The sequence below is a fragment of the Oncorhynchus keta genome, chromosome 2 (genome assembly GCF_023373465.1).
Source record: "Oncorhynchus keta strain PuntledgeMale-10-30-2019 chromosome 2, Oket_V2, whole genome shotgun sequence".
Classification (NCBI taxonomy): Eukaryota; Metazoa; Chordata; class Actinopteri; order Salmoniformes; family Salmonidae; genus Oncorhynchus; species Oncorhynchus keta.
The window spans coordinates 35296488-35311798 of NC_068422.1; the positions used below are offsets into that span (position 1 = coordinate 35296488).

General features: G+C 42.9%; 1 pseudogene; it reads right to left on the reverse strand.

Moving 5' to 3' along the window:
• Nucleotides 1-5768: 5768 nt before the first annotated feature.
• Nucleotides 5769-9233, reverse strand: LOC118361695 (prolyl 4-hydroxylase subunit alpha-1-like; annotated as a pseudogene).
• Nucleotides 9234-15311: the final 6078 nt, after the last annotated feature.

A 15311-nucleotide genomic window follows, 5' to 3' on the forward strand; every position in this document is an offset into this window, starting at 1 on the left:
AACGTTCTGACGTGGCCCCGTGTTCCAACAGCTGACAACAAACACGTCTCTCATGTAAACACACATTTTTCACCCCTTTTTTTCTCCCCAATTTCGTGGTATCCAATTGATAGTAGTTACAGTCTTGTCTCATCGCTGCAACTCCTGTAGGAACTCGGGAGAGGTGAATGTCGAGAGCCATGCGTCCTCCCAAACACAACCCAACCAAACCGCACTGCTTCTTGACACAATGCCCAGCCAACCCAGAAGCCAGCCGCACCAATGTGTCGGAGGAAACACTGTACACCTGGCGACCTGTGTCAGCCAGCCCGCCACAGGAGTCGCTAGTGCGCAATGATATCCCTGTAGCCGACTGCGACAGAGCCTGGACTCGAACCCAGAATCTCTAGTGGCACAGCGAGCAGTGCGATGCAGTGCCACTCGGGAGGCCCAAAACACACATCAAAGCCTACTTCTTTCGGTTATTTGAGTGAAAATGGCCTACAAAATACCCAGGTCAACAAATGAGAATAAAAAATAAAAACATCACTCAGGTGGGCCGCAATATACTTGATTTCTGTAGAAAACATTAATTTCACACTTCCAAAAAGATTCCTGCACATTTGAAAGGACATAAACACAAAATGGGTGAATTTTATCAGATATAAATATAATCTTTCTTCCTTGAGGCCCTCAGATAGTATTGCATAAAGAAAAACAATAAACAAATTACACCCCAAGCTATAAACAGATAAACATCAGATAAGATTGTCTGTGCAGTACGTGGGAGTGTTGGAGTGTATGTCTGTGTGTGTGTGGTGTGTTTGTGAAAGAGTTATGTTAGTACAAACTGGAGTGACTTGACATAAGACGTTGAGTGAACATTGACCTGAATTGACAAAATAGTCCATGGCTTACTATGGACTAATTCACGTAGAGGAGCAGAGACTATATATTAATTACACTAGAACAGAGCTAGACTTGCAGTCATCTCCAGAACCTTCACTCTGAAATAACCATTTGAGCTGTGCACAGAGTCCATAAAGAGTTCAAACAAAGTCATAAGGATGAACACACAATATGTTCATTTGAGACATATCCAACAGCCTTGAGGGCACCATGTCAGTCATAACACCACTAATATTGTCCAAACTGCAAGCCCTGAAACACCCTGGGCTCAGAGGGGAACAGAGTGGGGGTAAGGAGCAAATGAGGGAGGGAGGAAGAGGAGGAGGAGGGATGCCCACGGCCCTCTTTTCATAGACTGAAGTGTTAACAGAAGTGTTCTCAGGTCCCGGGGTTCAAGAGGAACAACGGGAAAGAGGAGGAGGGGTGTGGAAGGAAAGCCTTCACCCTTCATCATGCAGTCTCATTCAGGCCACAGGGTCGTCTGAACTCCTGCCCTTGTTCATGGATCCATTTGTTTGATACTGAGGTTGACAAGGAGGATAGAGAAAGATGTTAGCTGCCATAGCCTGGTTTGGTAAAATGTCTACAGTACTTACAGAGATTAATTTAGGTGGTTTCAATACACAAACTCACCCCACTTGTTGCCCACCAGTACTGGGCAGGCTGCGTGTCTAGTACTGTAATCTCCCTCTCCACTGGGAAACAGGTTGTACCAGAACACTGCAGTCCCCTGTAATACATCACACACAGCAGAGAGAGGTTACAGGGAATGATGTAACTACGCTCATACACATTGGCCGCAAATATACACCTTTTAGTCACCTTTTTCGGCCATACTACAGCACCCACATCTGGGAAAACTGTAGCTCCTCCTGCTGCCACATCACTCATCTAGAATCGAGAAAACAAGAACTAGTCATCCACTATTATCTTATTGGAATCTTCCCTAATGTATTTATTTTAGGTGGGTGGGGATAAAGACGGAAGCAGTCCCATGCATATAGAGATACTCACATAGAAGAGCCAGGTTGCTATGCGGTTTCCAGTTCCCAGCTCTTTCAAGGCATCAGGCTCATCTTTCTGTAGAGAGAGAGAGACTAGGTTATCATGACATGATCAATATGAAAATCAAAAATGTCACATCCTATGTGTAATCCAAAAACGTCTTACAGCAATAATGTGTCCAGTTATAAATCAGGGCTGCAGGGCAATTACTAACCCGTCCAAAGTCAAAGTGTGGCTCATACTGCCCTCCCAAACCGTAGATTGCAACCTGAAAAGCAACAAAAATTAGAATCGTGAGATCATAAATTTTGGAAAAGTAACCGTCAACAATCCCAAACAATGACACAAACAAACACATATTACCTGCAACTCTTCTGCAGTGTCCATCGCCAGTCCTGTGAGGTCCTCAATCCTCTGGTTGATCTGGTCAATCGATGGGTGTTCATATGCTGTCAGCACTGGGACAGGGGAAGGACACAGGGGTTCATGGAAAACAGGTCAAATACAGGGTATATAAATTGTCACAGGGGGGCAGTAGAGTCACTGTAGGACAGCAGTTATTAGTGATGAACAGTATAGAAGAGAGAGAAACTAGACAAACCATGCTGCAAGCTACTGCTGAATAGGAAATATATAAACTACAGTAGGTTAATGCGTTACTTGCATTCGATAGATGAGCGATGGGAGGAGCGTTGAGAGAGGAAGAGGAAGGACTTGAGAAAGCGGCCCGACAGTCTCCAATCAGCTCAGCATACAGTGGTGGGAGTGTCTGAAGTTTAGGAGTAACTAAATAAAGTAATGTGTTTCTTTATCTATTTTTCAAGCCTTCTATAGGTCAAAGCTTTCAGTTTGCAGTCATAATGTGAGCCATCCTTTCATTCAAAGACTTAATCATGGACACTCTTACTGACAGTTGTGGCTGCTTCGTGTAATGTATTGTTGTCTCTACCTTCTTGCCATTTGTGCTGCTGTCTGTACCCAATAATGTGTGTACCATGTTTTGTGCTGCTACCATGATGTGCTGCTGCCATGTTGTCATGTGTTGCTGCCTTGCTATGTTGTTGTCTTAGATCTCTCTTTATGTAGTGCTGTGTTGTCTCTCTTGTCGTGATGTGTGTTTTGTCCTATATTTTTATCGTATTTTTTATTTTGAATCCTCGCCCTCGTCCCCACATCAGGCCGTTTGCCTTTTGGTAAGGCCGTCATTGTAAATAAGAATTTGTTCTTAACTGTCTTGCCTAGTTAAATAAAGGTTCAATAAAAAATAAAATAAAATAATGTGGCCTGGGACAATTCTGGAGGTCACAGGCTTGGTTGATGACTTAAGGGGCACCAGAGGAGAGTCTTTCACCATCCACCCAGGCCCAGTAGTATAAAGTGCCCACTCCAATAGGGAGACAGCCATTCTGACTGGGTGTCATGGCAATGACTTCTTTCATGTATCATATGAAGACATCACAATTTCTTAGATCTCTAATTTTATGGTCCACAACATTATTTTCGTTTTTCTGGGTCATGCACCACAAGCCTCAGTGTGCAAATAAAAATGGTAAAACCACAGACAATAGCATTCAAATGGTGGATTCTCTGCTTAATAGATTTGCCATACACTGCGTGTAGTGAGAGTTGTAGCAATTGTGGTTGCAATGGTTTCAAGGCCAGGAGGCTGGAGTTTGAGTTTACGGCATCGGGATGAGGTCCAGGCCAAAGGCTTGGGTTCAGACATCCGTTCTCCACACACCATACATTTTTATTAGATACATGATTGAATCTCTCAGCCAATAAAATGACTCATCCTCCCCAGTGCAATACACTGTCTGTATTACTTAATACTGAAAATCAAAACTAAGATGAGTGTTGGTCTATGTGATGTCTCAGTAAATTGATTTATTAGAAGTTGCTGTTGGGGGAGTGAAGACAGTAAAACAATTAATTGGACATGATACAGTGCTGGTTAGGTCAAAAAGGCTCTCTTCCTACAAATTCTCTCCCCTGCTATGACTGCTCTCCCACTTTGACCTCGTCGTCAATTCAAATGAAGTTCACGCTCAGTTCACCACACACACAGTTGCACATACTTCCACATGAACACACAGAAGCAGACAGACACACACATGCACACACTAGCAAACACACACACAAATAAGCACTAATTTGCAGTAATAGGCAGGGACAGAAAAAACAAAGTGATGTGGGGTGGTGGAATGGTTGGTTCTATTATTAAAAAGAGGAAGTTTTTTTTTAAAGTATCTTTGACTTAAGACTGGCATGTTCCTGTACAATCAGTAGTCTGACCATAGATTTGGGTTGTGTGTGTATTAGATCTCCACAAGGGGGCACTCACTGTTCAACAGGATCATATATATACAGTGCCTTGCGAAAGTATTCGGCCCCCTTGAACTTTGCAACCTTTTGCCACATTTCAGGCTTCAAACATAAAGATATAAAACTGTATTTTTTTGTGAAGAATCAACAACAAGTGGGACACAATCATGAAGTGGAACGACATTTATTGGATATTTCAAACTTTTTTAACAAATCAAAAACTGAAAAATTGGGCGTGCAAAATTATTCAGCCCCCTTAAGTTAATACTTTGTAGCGCCACCTTTTGCTGCGATTACATGAATGGTCGTGTATTTGGCTCCATCCATCTTCCCATCAATTTTAACCATCTTCCCTGTCCCTGCTGAAGAAAAGCAGGCCCAAACCATGATGCTGCCACCACCATGTTTGACAGTGGGGATGGTGTGTTCAGGGTGATGGGCTGTGTTGCTTTTACGCCAAACATAACGTTTTGCATTGTTGCCAAAAAGTTCAATTTTGGTTTCATCTGACCAGAGCACCTTCTTCCACATGTTTGGTGTGTCTCCCAGGTGGCTTGTGGCAAACTTTAAACGACACTTTTTATGGATATCTGCCACTCTTCCATAAAGGCCAGATTTGTGCAATATACGACTGAGTCTCCCACCTCAGCTGTAGATCTCTGCAGTTCATCCAGAGTGATCATGGGCCTCTTGGCTGCATCTCTGATCAGTCTTCTCCTTGTATGAGCTGAAAGTTTAGAGGGACGGCCAGGTCTTGGTAGATTAGCAGTGGTCTGATACTCCTTCCATTTCAATATTATCACTTGCACAGTGCTCCTTGGGATGTTTAAAGCTTGGGAAATCTTTTTGTATCCAAATCCGGCTTTAAACTTCTTCACAACAGTATCTCGGACCTGCCTGATGTGTCCCTTGTTCTTCATGATGCTCTCTGCGCTTTTAACAGACCTCTGAGACTATCACAGTGCAGGTGCATTTATACGGAGACTTGATTACACACAGGTGGATTGTGTTTATCATCATTAGTCATTTCGGTCAACATTGGATCATTCAGAGATCCTCACTGAACTTCTGGAGAGAGTTTGCTGCACTGAAAGTAAAGGGGCTGAATAATTTTGCACGCCCAATTATTCAGTTTTTGATTTGTTAAAAAAGTTTGAAATATCCAATAAATGTCGTTCCACTTCATGATTGTGTCCCACTTGTTGTTGATTCTTCACAAACAATACAGTTTTATGTCTTTATGTTTGAAGCCTGAAATGTGTCAAAAGGTCGCAAAGTTCAAGGGGGCCGAATACTTTCGCAAGGCACTGTATATATATATATATATATGAGAGAGAGAGCGAGAGAGAGAGCGAGAGCGAGAGCGAGAGAGAGAGATTCACTGCAGGAAAAGGTGGTGAGGTGGCCATATATACTCAAAGACCTGCCGAAACATGGATAGGACATCCTGGGGATGCAGGTCAGGGTAGTATGAGATGGATAGAGACCAGAGGCGATGGGGAGTCTCTGGAGCCCCTAATGTATTATGCCATTTGACACCTTACCCCTTGGAGACTCTGTACAGGGCCGTGGTGAGTTTCCCAGTTAGAGGGTCATGTACTGTGGCGCGCCTTAGCTCGTTCCCCGGGCACAAGAAAAAACAAGGAAGGAAACAAAAGAAAGGGAGAGAGGTGTAACATACACAACACAACAATATAGGAAGTAGAGGGAAACGGGAAGTGAAAGAAACAGAAAGAGGAGAAAGATAAGCAGATCTGGTCAATGTTATTCCGACATTATGCCAGGGGTTGTTTCAGGGCCAGTCCTTTCACCCAAGGTTAGTATCACTTAATGGTTTATCCTGTAGATTAGGAGAATGCTAAACTAGTGATTACATTAGTGATAAAAGGAACAGAGGATTTGTGAAAGGACTGCTCCTGACGCACCCTTAGTTGGCCAAAAGCAACTATGTTAATATAAACAACTACATCTGTACACCCATACGTTTATCCCCCCTCCCCCTCCACTGGGTTAAAATCCTAGAGCAGCTGTAACTCCTGAGCAGAAGCACATTTTCACCACTTTCAGGCCCTACACTCTTCTCTCCTTTTTATTAGTTTATACTCTGAACCTCTAGAACGCCCTTGGAATCTTCTAGAATCTGACTTATGGTTAGACTAACCAAATTGGTCAGAGAGAGAGTGGAGGAGGGTCTAGTCAATGTAAGATTCTGTGCTTTTGCAGAGGAGTCTTCCAGCCTAGGGTGGAGGGAGGAATGCGGACCGGACTCAGAGGCATAGGCCAGTGGCAGGAGTAAGAGGAGGGGATTGAGGTGGGGTGAGAATGGGGAGAGGGGTTATGTGTGCCCCCCTCCTGCTCCACCCCTCCCCTCGACCCCATCCTCTCCTGCTGCCTGCACCTGGCTATGCTTTACCTCTTGCTGATCCTGTAGGGGGCAGTCTCGAGCACACCAGTGATGGGGTTGGAGATGGTGGCCCGGCGGAGCTGTAAGCCAGGGAGAGGGGGTTTACAGGATATCCTGACACCACTTTCATCGCCCAACTCCATGCACCAGCCTCTGCTCTGGGTGGGCTTAAAGAGTTCAACCTACCTACACTTTCATGGGTCTTTGATATAAGTCAATTCTCATTGACTCGATCAATGCATACTGTGTCAAGAGTGTTTATGTTTAGCATTAACATTGCCCATTCGCTCTGCCTTCCAATGGCCTCCAAGCTGCAGATACACAGCTGCAGCTGGTCAGACAGTTACTAGTATGAGTATCTTGATTACCCCAGAGAAACGACACAGAAATTACACTTCTGTAGGACCATGAAACCCTTCCATCACACACTTCTGTGTGGCCAGGACACCCTTCTGAACCCTTATTACCTCAATGTAACACACACACACACACACACACACACACACACACACACACACACACACACACACACACACACACACACACACACACATACCCGACAGAGAGTGGAACTTACCCTGGGCTTGGCCAGCTCTTCGACCTTCTTGATCTCGCTGTGAGAGATGATGTCATGGTAACGGACGATGTAGGGCCGGTCCCACTCGTCCTCCTGCTTCACCGGGCTCAACAGGTACTTGGGGTGACTGTTGTTGTCATAGTAACGGCAGAAAAGCCGTCTCTGTCTGCGGGGGGTCTACAGGGTGGAGGTAAGAAGACAGATAGATTGACAGATAGATTGACATAGAGATAAAGACACAAGAAGAGATGGAGCTAGAAACTGGATGTTACTCTTTGATGACGACAACTTGTGTTCAACTAACATACACACATGTGCACAACCACATGACACACTCTAAACCCATTTATATGAGCTCAACCTTTCACTGTGTGTGTGAGTAACTCCTCCTCACCAGGTTGATGCCCTCCCCACGACAGAGCATCTCATAAATCTCCCTCTCTGGGACAGGCTCCCGGAAGCGCATCTGCTCCTTGGAGGCATCACTCGTCTGTCTCTTCGTTCACCCCTTGCCCTCATTCTGGGCCTTCTGGGCCTCCTTGGCCTGGGCCTTCATCTGCTTTATCAGTTGAAACTCAAAGTACATCAATTTGCCGTTGGCACGCTGGTGTTCCGGGTCTGGAGTGAGGAGAGAGAGAGAGGGGACAGTGAGATGAAATGCTGATGCTCATACAGTAACAAGACAAGGAAAACTTCATCTCATTTTTAAGATTCATGCTCAGCGCTACTGACTATCTGGATGACTAACTTCAGATCCTACTGCCACCTGGGACATTTTATGAGTAATCCTCTATCCCAGTTTATGCTGGGCATACAGGACAGTATCTGTTGTTCAATGATTCACCTGGAGGGCATCATATTCCCTCAGAACTTGTTAACAGTTCAGGTCCTTCAGTGTGCTCTCATTTTCACTCCTTTAACTTTCTTTGTGTGTCCTAAGTTTGACCCCACCCCCAGTGTGCCTAGTTTAATTCTGAGCCATGTTAGGGTATCTCACCCAGTATGACCAGCCTCTTGGTGAGCTCCAGGGCCCTGCCTAGCTCTCCCTGCTGGTAGATGGCATAGCTGAGGTAGTCCAGCACGGTAACCTTGTCCATGGTGGACTCCTCTCCTTCGTCCAGTTGCTTCAGGGCCTGTTCCACCCACAGCTCAGTGTGGTAGTAGTCCACCTCGCTGTAGGCAATATCCCCCAGCTTAAAGCAGTCCTCCACCGTCATAGGGCTCTTGTGCATCACTCCTGTGGATGAGTCAGTGGTTACACATTTACAAATTACAAAAGGCCTCAAGTTCTCTCTCTAGCACTCCCTAACCCCTTACCTGGCAGGTCTCCTGTAGAGATTATGTTGGTATACAGCCTGTAAGTGTCCTAAAGTCTGAGAAGGGCCTTGGCTGCGCCTGTCTGGTCCTCGTCTGTAAGGAAGTTTTTCCTCTGGAAGGTTAGGTTAGAGATGAAGCCTGATAGAAAGATAGAGATTGATTGATCATTGATGAGGATACTCACTGTGAGTATACAAAAGACAAACAAACATTGCAGCAAATCTCTAAGATTAACACTTATCTGTCGTTGCTGTTTTGTGACTACTTTCAACATCCTTTTCATTCCTTCTAATGTGACCCTCATTGTGTAATAATGTCTAATCGTCTGTGGTGTCCTTCAGCACCAGGCTCTCCAGGTCTCCCCATTCTGTGTTCAGCCTCTTCATCAGTTTGAAGGCGTTGACCGGGTGTCCCAGGAAGCCCTCGGGATCCTGCATGGCTGTGGCTGACAACACATCCAGCTTCTCTGCCCACCTTGGAGAGGGTTTGGGAGAAGAGACGCAATTCAGCAACTCTGTTTGTGTGTGTGTGTGTGTGTGTGTGTGTGTGTGTGTGTGTGTGTGTGTGTGTGTGTGTGTGTGTGTGTGTGTGTGTGTGTGTGTGTGTGTGTGTGTGTGTGTGTGTGTGTGTGCGTGTGTGTGCGCGAGCGTGCGTGCGTGTGCATGTGTGTCTGGACACTCACAGTTTGACCTGCTTCAGCTTCTTCTCCTCTGCCATGATATAATCCTTCTGTGAAGTCTTTCTCTGTGTACAACAGATCTGTCATGTGACCTAAGGGGTGAAAATACACACACACACATTATCAAACTTTATTTTAAGTTTATCTAAACCAATAATACACATAGAGATAAGGAATACATTGTGTACAGTATAATTCTACTTCCGGATAGATAACAATCACAGTATGTGCTTGACATTTCAGACAGCCGGAGAATTTATTTCATTGGAGCAGTGAGGGCAGACCAAACTGGGGCATTAAGGGCAGACCAAACCGGTTTCTATTTCATAGGAGAGGGAGGAGCCTCACCGATGGATGTGTAAAAGTCACCATGGGCTGAGAAAGTCTGGAGCAGGCAGCTCAATACCGGTAAACACCACCAACACCGTCGCTCCATCCTGGACATACTGGGAGAGAGAGAGACAGAAACAGAGAGAGGTGAAGGAGAGAGAAAGAGCGATATAGAGAGAGGGGAGGGGAGGCAGAGAGAGGAAGAAAGATGAGGTGAGAATGAGGGTTAGTGAAAGAAGGACAGTGCATGTATGCTGTTTTTTCACTCAAATAATCTATCAGCTAATGTACTAGAAAAAGTCATGATTGACAGGGTAGTTCCCTTATGACAGAATGCACTAAGCACGGACCAATGTCGACGTCTTTTGGAAGTCTTTTTTTAAGCTATTTATTTTGTGCGGTCCACACCGGCCTTAATTTCAACGTCCACAGACGTCCAGTCTGGACTAGCCTATATTTGGCCCAAACATAGACGTCTATAATTGGTTCAGATTAGGTCCGGTGTGGGCTGGCCTTGATTAGTCACAAACATAGACGTCTAAGTTCGGACAGCACAGTACAGCACAGTACAGTAGAGGACAGTAGAGTAGAGAAACAGAACAGAAAAGTAAAGGAGAGTAGAGTATAGTATAGTACAGTATAGTACAGTATGATACAGTAGAGCACAATAGAATACAGTAAAGTATAGTTCAGTACAGTAGAGTACAGTACAGCACAGGAGATTATGGAACAGAATAATGAACTGTATTGTACCCTACTTTACTCTAATGTACTCTGCTCTACTGAATTAAACTCTACTGTACTGTACCATATTGTACTGTACTCAACTGTACTCTACTGTGCTCGACTGTACTAAACTGTGCGGTACTATACTGTGCTGTTCAAACTTGTGAAACATAGCCTAGATGTCTATGATTAGTCTAGATTTCGTCTCGTCCGGACCGATGAACATTTGTGACTGGTTTCAGGACCCTAGGCGTATGTCTTGCGTCACTACTTCACATGAGAGGCATTTGAACGTACATATATATATTTTTTTATCAAAATGCGTTTTTGGCAGAAATGCTTTCTGGAACATGTGAACTTTCATGTGCCTTAAGAACAAACTTGTATGCCCTCTGTAAATACGAATACAATTGTTAAATTATGAGCCTAGTTGGTTTAGCCACGGAAAAATACATTAACCTTCCCGCTAGTCAAGATTGGCTGAGATAATGGATGGGTTGGAATGTAAGCAGAGCTTAGGTAAGCTAAGGAGGTGGAGAAAATTCAGGCGTTTGATTGCAAATATGTAGAGAAACTAGAAAAGAGGACACACAGAAAGAAGGCTGTTGTAATCCGGAGACGGGTCTTTTATACATCTTCAAATTAAGGGCAACCATGGCATCCGTGACAGAGGGAGAAGCGTTCATCCATGTATACGGACGGGTAAGAGAGTCTAGCTAGCTACATTTTTAGTTATTGTACGTTTCTATTCAGTCAGAAAGTAATTTTCATTGCAAGTTAAAGTGTACTGTTAAAAAGCTAAGTTTTGAAAAATTAAAGGAGAGCCGCACACTCTAGGAGCTCAGAGGCAATAATTGAATAACCTAATAACCAACGTTTCGACAGGAAAGCTGTCTTCATCAGGGTATAATGACAAATACTGTGGGGTGATGAGTTTACAGTATATAGTGTCAAAGGACACACACAGGTGTCTGTAGTCATGGCCGGGTGTGGCCTGATATCATTGGTTCATTTTCAGATATAAAAATAACATACTTAAAACATGAATGGATAGCATACGATCATAGATACAATTTTGCTACATAGGCCTACAAACATTTACAATGAAAAGCAGAATCACAAGAAGGGCTTCAGATCAATGTCTACGTTGAGCCTGAAGGGAGCAAGAGTTTTTAAATTAAAGATCCAGGCAGCCTCTCGTTTTATCAATAAATTGTCGAGGTCACCCCCTCTCCTAGGGAGGGTGACATGTGTGATGACTTTAACTAGTGAGGACAGAGGAGCCTCTTAAAGAAGAAGTTACAGGTCTGTGAGAGCCAGAAATATTGCTTGTTTGTAGGTGACCAAATACTTATTTTCCACCACAATTTGCAAATAAATTCATTACGAATCCTACAATGTGATTTTCTGGATTTTTTTTCTTCTCATTTTGTCTGTCATAGTTGAAGTGTACCTATGATGAAACTTACAGGCCTCATCTTTGTAAGTGGGAGAACTTGCACAATTGGTGGCTGACTAAATACTTTTTTCCCCCACTGTATATGTACCGACATTTGTTGTTTCTCTAAAATGTATCATCACACACGGCGCTACATGATTTACAACTGTCCCGTTGACGGAATGCCTGGCTGACTTGCTTAAACAAATGTGGTTTCTACTGACAATGGAGATGTACAAATTATGGCATAAGCGGATGACAAGCGCATGAGAGGCAAATATTGACTCTTTGCATCAACTTCATGTAATTGTCAATAAAAGCCTTTGACACTTATGAAATGCTTGTAATTAAACTTCAGTAATCCATAGTAACATCTGACAAAAAATATCTAATATTTGTGTCATTCTCAAAACTTTTGGCCATGACAGTACAACCATCAACATTAATTGTCAGATCCAACAGAATATATCTTTGTTTCTTTGGACCTAGAACTAGCATCTCTGTTTTGTCCGAGTTTAAAAGTAAAACATTTGCCGCCATCCTTATGTCTGAAACACATGCTTCCATGGAGGGCAATTTTGGGGCTTCATCATGTTTAATCGAAATGTACAGCTGTGTATCATCCGCATAGCAGTGAAAGTTAACATTATGTTTCTGAATGACATCACCAAGATTTAAAATATATAGTGAAAACAATAGTGGTCCTAAAAGGGAACCTTGAGGAACACCAAAATGTACAGTTGATTTGTCAGAAGACAAATCAAATTATTACATTTCTCTAAAACAGGTTTAGACATGTGCACTACCAAATCAGAATAGTAGCTGAAATTATGAGAGGAAAATAGACCAAATTATTAGTGTGAGGCACACAGCCTACTAATAGCTTACTACACAGCATACACTTAGCATTACTTTCTTAACTACAGTATACATATCTCCCTCCACATTACATAATTTATGCAGCAGGATACAATAAACATTTTTGACTCAACTTGTTGTGCTCATTTGAAAAGGAAGGTGGCAGGGTGGTCTTTTTCTGGGCAAATTTTGTCTTTAAACTTTGTCATCAAGGTCTGGCCTTTTCTGGATTTATGGTGCTTTCAAGACAACTAGGAACTCAGGGGAAAAAAACAACGTTGAATCATGATGACATCAGTGATCTTCAGGTTGGAGCTCGAGAAAGAGGCCTGAGTTCCGACTTACAATTCTGAGTTGGATGACCGTTCAAAACTTATTTTGCCAGTCGGAGCAAGATTTTTCCAGAGTTCCCAGCTGTCTTGAACTCACTGAAGTCATATTTCACAGTTTCGAGTTAACATTAGTTTTGAGCAGGGCAGAAATCATTCTGGATTGACAGCATGGCCAATGTTGAATGTTTATCATTTTAAGCTTGGAAAAGAGACCATTAAACCAAGAACTGGGGCCACACACCCAATCCACTGACTAGCAGGCCTGTGACTGCTTTGCAATGCTTGCAGTTAGCCACTGATTCTTTCCAAACCACTCATTGTTGAATTTGCGATCTCCAACTTGCTGTGTAATGTTTATGTCCAATGGCCGATGAGCACCGATACATTTTATCTATCATTTCTCTTTATTATATTTCTTCAAATGACAAGGATTAAAAAGTATTTGCCAGTTGATTGTCGACTTGATACATGATGATGAAAACTAGCTAAGATTTTGAAAGTATGATGTTGACATGATCAGTCCAATCAAAGTTGCTGTAGATATAACGTGATTTGACATTTTATCTGTGGCCAATGACCTTGAGCCTTCTTGGATGGGCACTTCTAATGTAACTCTATGGCAGCACCCAAGGGGCTTGAATTTTCAAGCTCTACCCTTAGATTTGGCAGTGACATAGTGTCCCCATAAGTGACAGAACACTGAGCCAATCATGGTGCACCTAGAGAACATTCCCAACCACTGCGCTCTGCATTGTCCTCTGGGTGCCCCATCACCACAGAAAGCACTGAGCTAGGCTGAAATACCTGCATTTTAGAGCTGCCTTCCTCAAGAAAACAACCATGTGTTTATGGAGGCTTTATTTTTTATTTTATCTAACCTTTACTTAACTAAGCAAGTCAGTTAAGAACACTTTTTTATTTACAATGACAGCCTAGGAACAGTGGTTTAACTACCTTTTTCAGGGGCAGAACGACAGATTTTTACCTTATCAGCTCGGGGATTCGATCTAGCAACCTTTCAATTACTGGCCCAACACTGTAACCACAAGGCTACGTGCCGCCTTTATTAACTCAATGTTTAAAAAAATTATAATTATATTGTTTGCAAACGGATATGTAACACGTATTAATGTATGTATGTATGTGTGTGTCAAATCATACTTATTTTGTGTGTCCACTTTTGTATTATTATTATAAAAAAATATTTTAAAAATGTTCCTCTATCCTTGCAGTGACCTGTTCACAGTTGTCATGACTTTCCCTGGTTGGTGAGGATCAGAGAGAGCCTCCCACCAGAGAGGAAGTGGGGGAAGTGGGGGGAAGTTGGCCAGTTTATTGATGGTCGTAAAAACCTTGCAGGAAATCTCTCTCACAAGGCAGAAATGGAAGTTAAAATTCCTATTGTTACAACAGAGAGACTTTGCAGTACTGTAACATGAAAAAGTTGGACATTGAGACAATATTCCTAACACAAATAATGTATGTCAGATTAGTTGTTGTTTTGTGATATCATTAAGGATGGTATAAACAAATGTATACGTCCCAGTTATCAGATTTACATATAAATGTTGTGGAACTTACAATTGAAGTCGGAAGTTTACATACACTTAGGTTGGAGTCATTAAAACTCATTTTTCAACCACTCCACAAATTTCTTGTTAACAAATTTTTGTTTTGGCAAGTTGGTTAGGACATCTACTTTGTGCATGACACAAGTAATTTTTCCAACAATTGTTTACAGACAGATTATTTCACTTATAATTCACTGTATCACAATTCCAGTGGGTCCGACGTTTACATACACTAAGTTGACTGTGCCTTTAAAACAGCTTGGAAAATTTCAGAAAATTATGTCATGGTTTAGAAGCTTCTCATAGGCTAATTGACATCATTTGAGCAAGTCTGGTTCATCCTTGGGAGCAATTTCCAAACGCCTGAAGGTACCACGTTCATCTGTACAAACAATAATATGCAAGTATAAACACCATGGGACCACGCAGCCTTTCATACTGCTCAGGAAGGAGACGTGTTATGTCTCCTAGAGATGAATGTACTTTGATGTGAAAGTGCAAATCAATCCCAGAACAACAGCAATGGACCTTGTGAAACAGGTACAAAAGTATCTGTATCCACAGTAAAACGAGTCCTATATCCAAATAACCTGAAAGGCTGCTCAGCAAGGAAGAAGCCACTGCTCCAAAACCTCCATTAAAAAAGCCAGACTACGGTTTGCAAATGCACATGGGGACAAAGATTGTACTTTTTGGAGAAATGTCCTCTGGTCTGATGATGACCATCATTTTGTTTGGAGGAAAAGGGGGGAGGCTTTCAAGCCGAAGAACACCATCCCAACCGTGAAGCACTGGGGTGGCAGCATCATGTTGTGAGGGTTCTTTGCTGCAGGAGGGACTGGTGCACTTCACAAAGTAGAT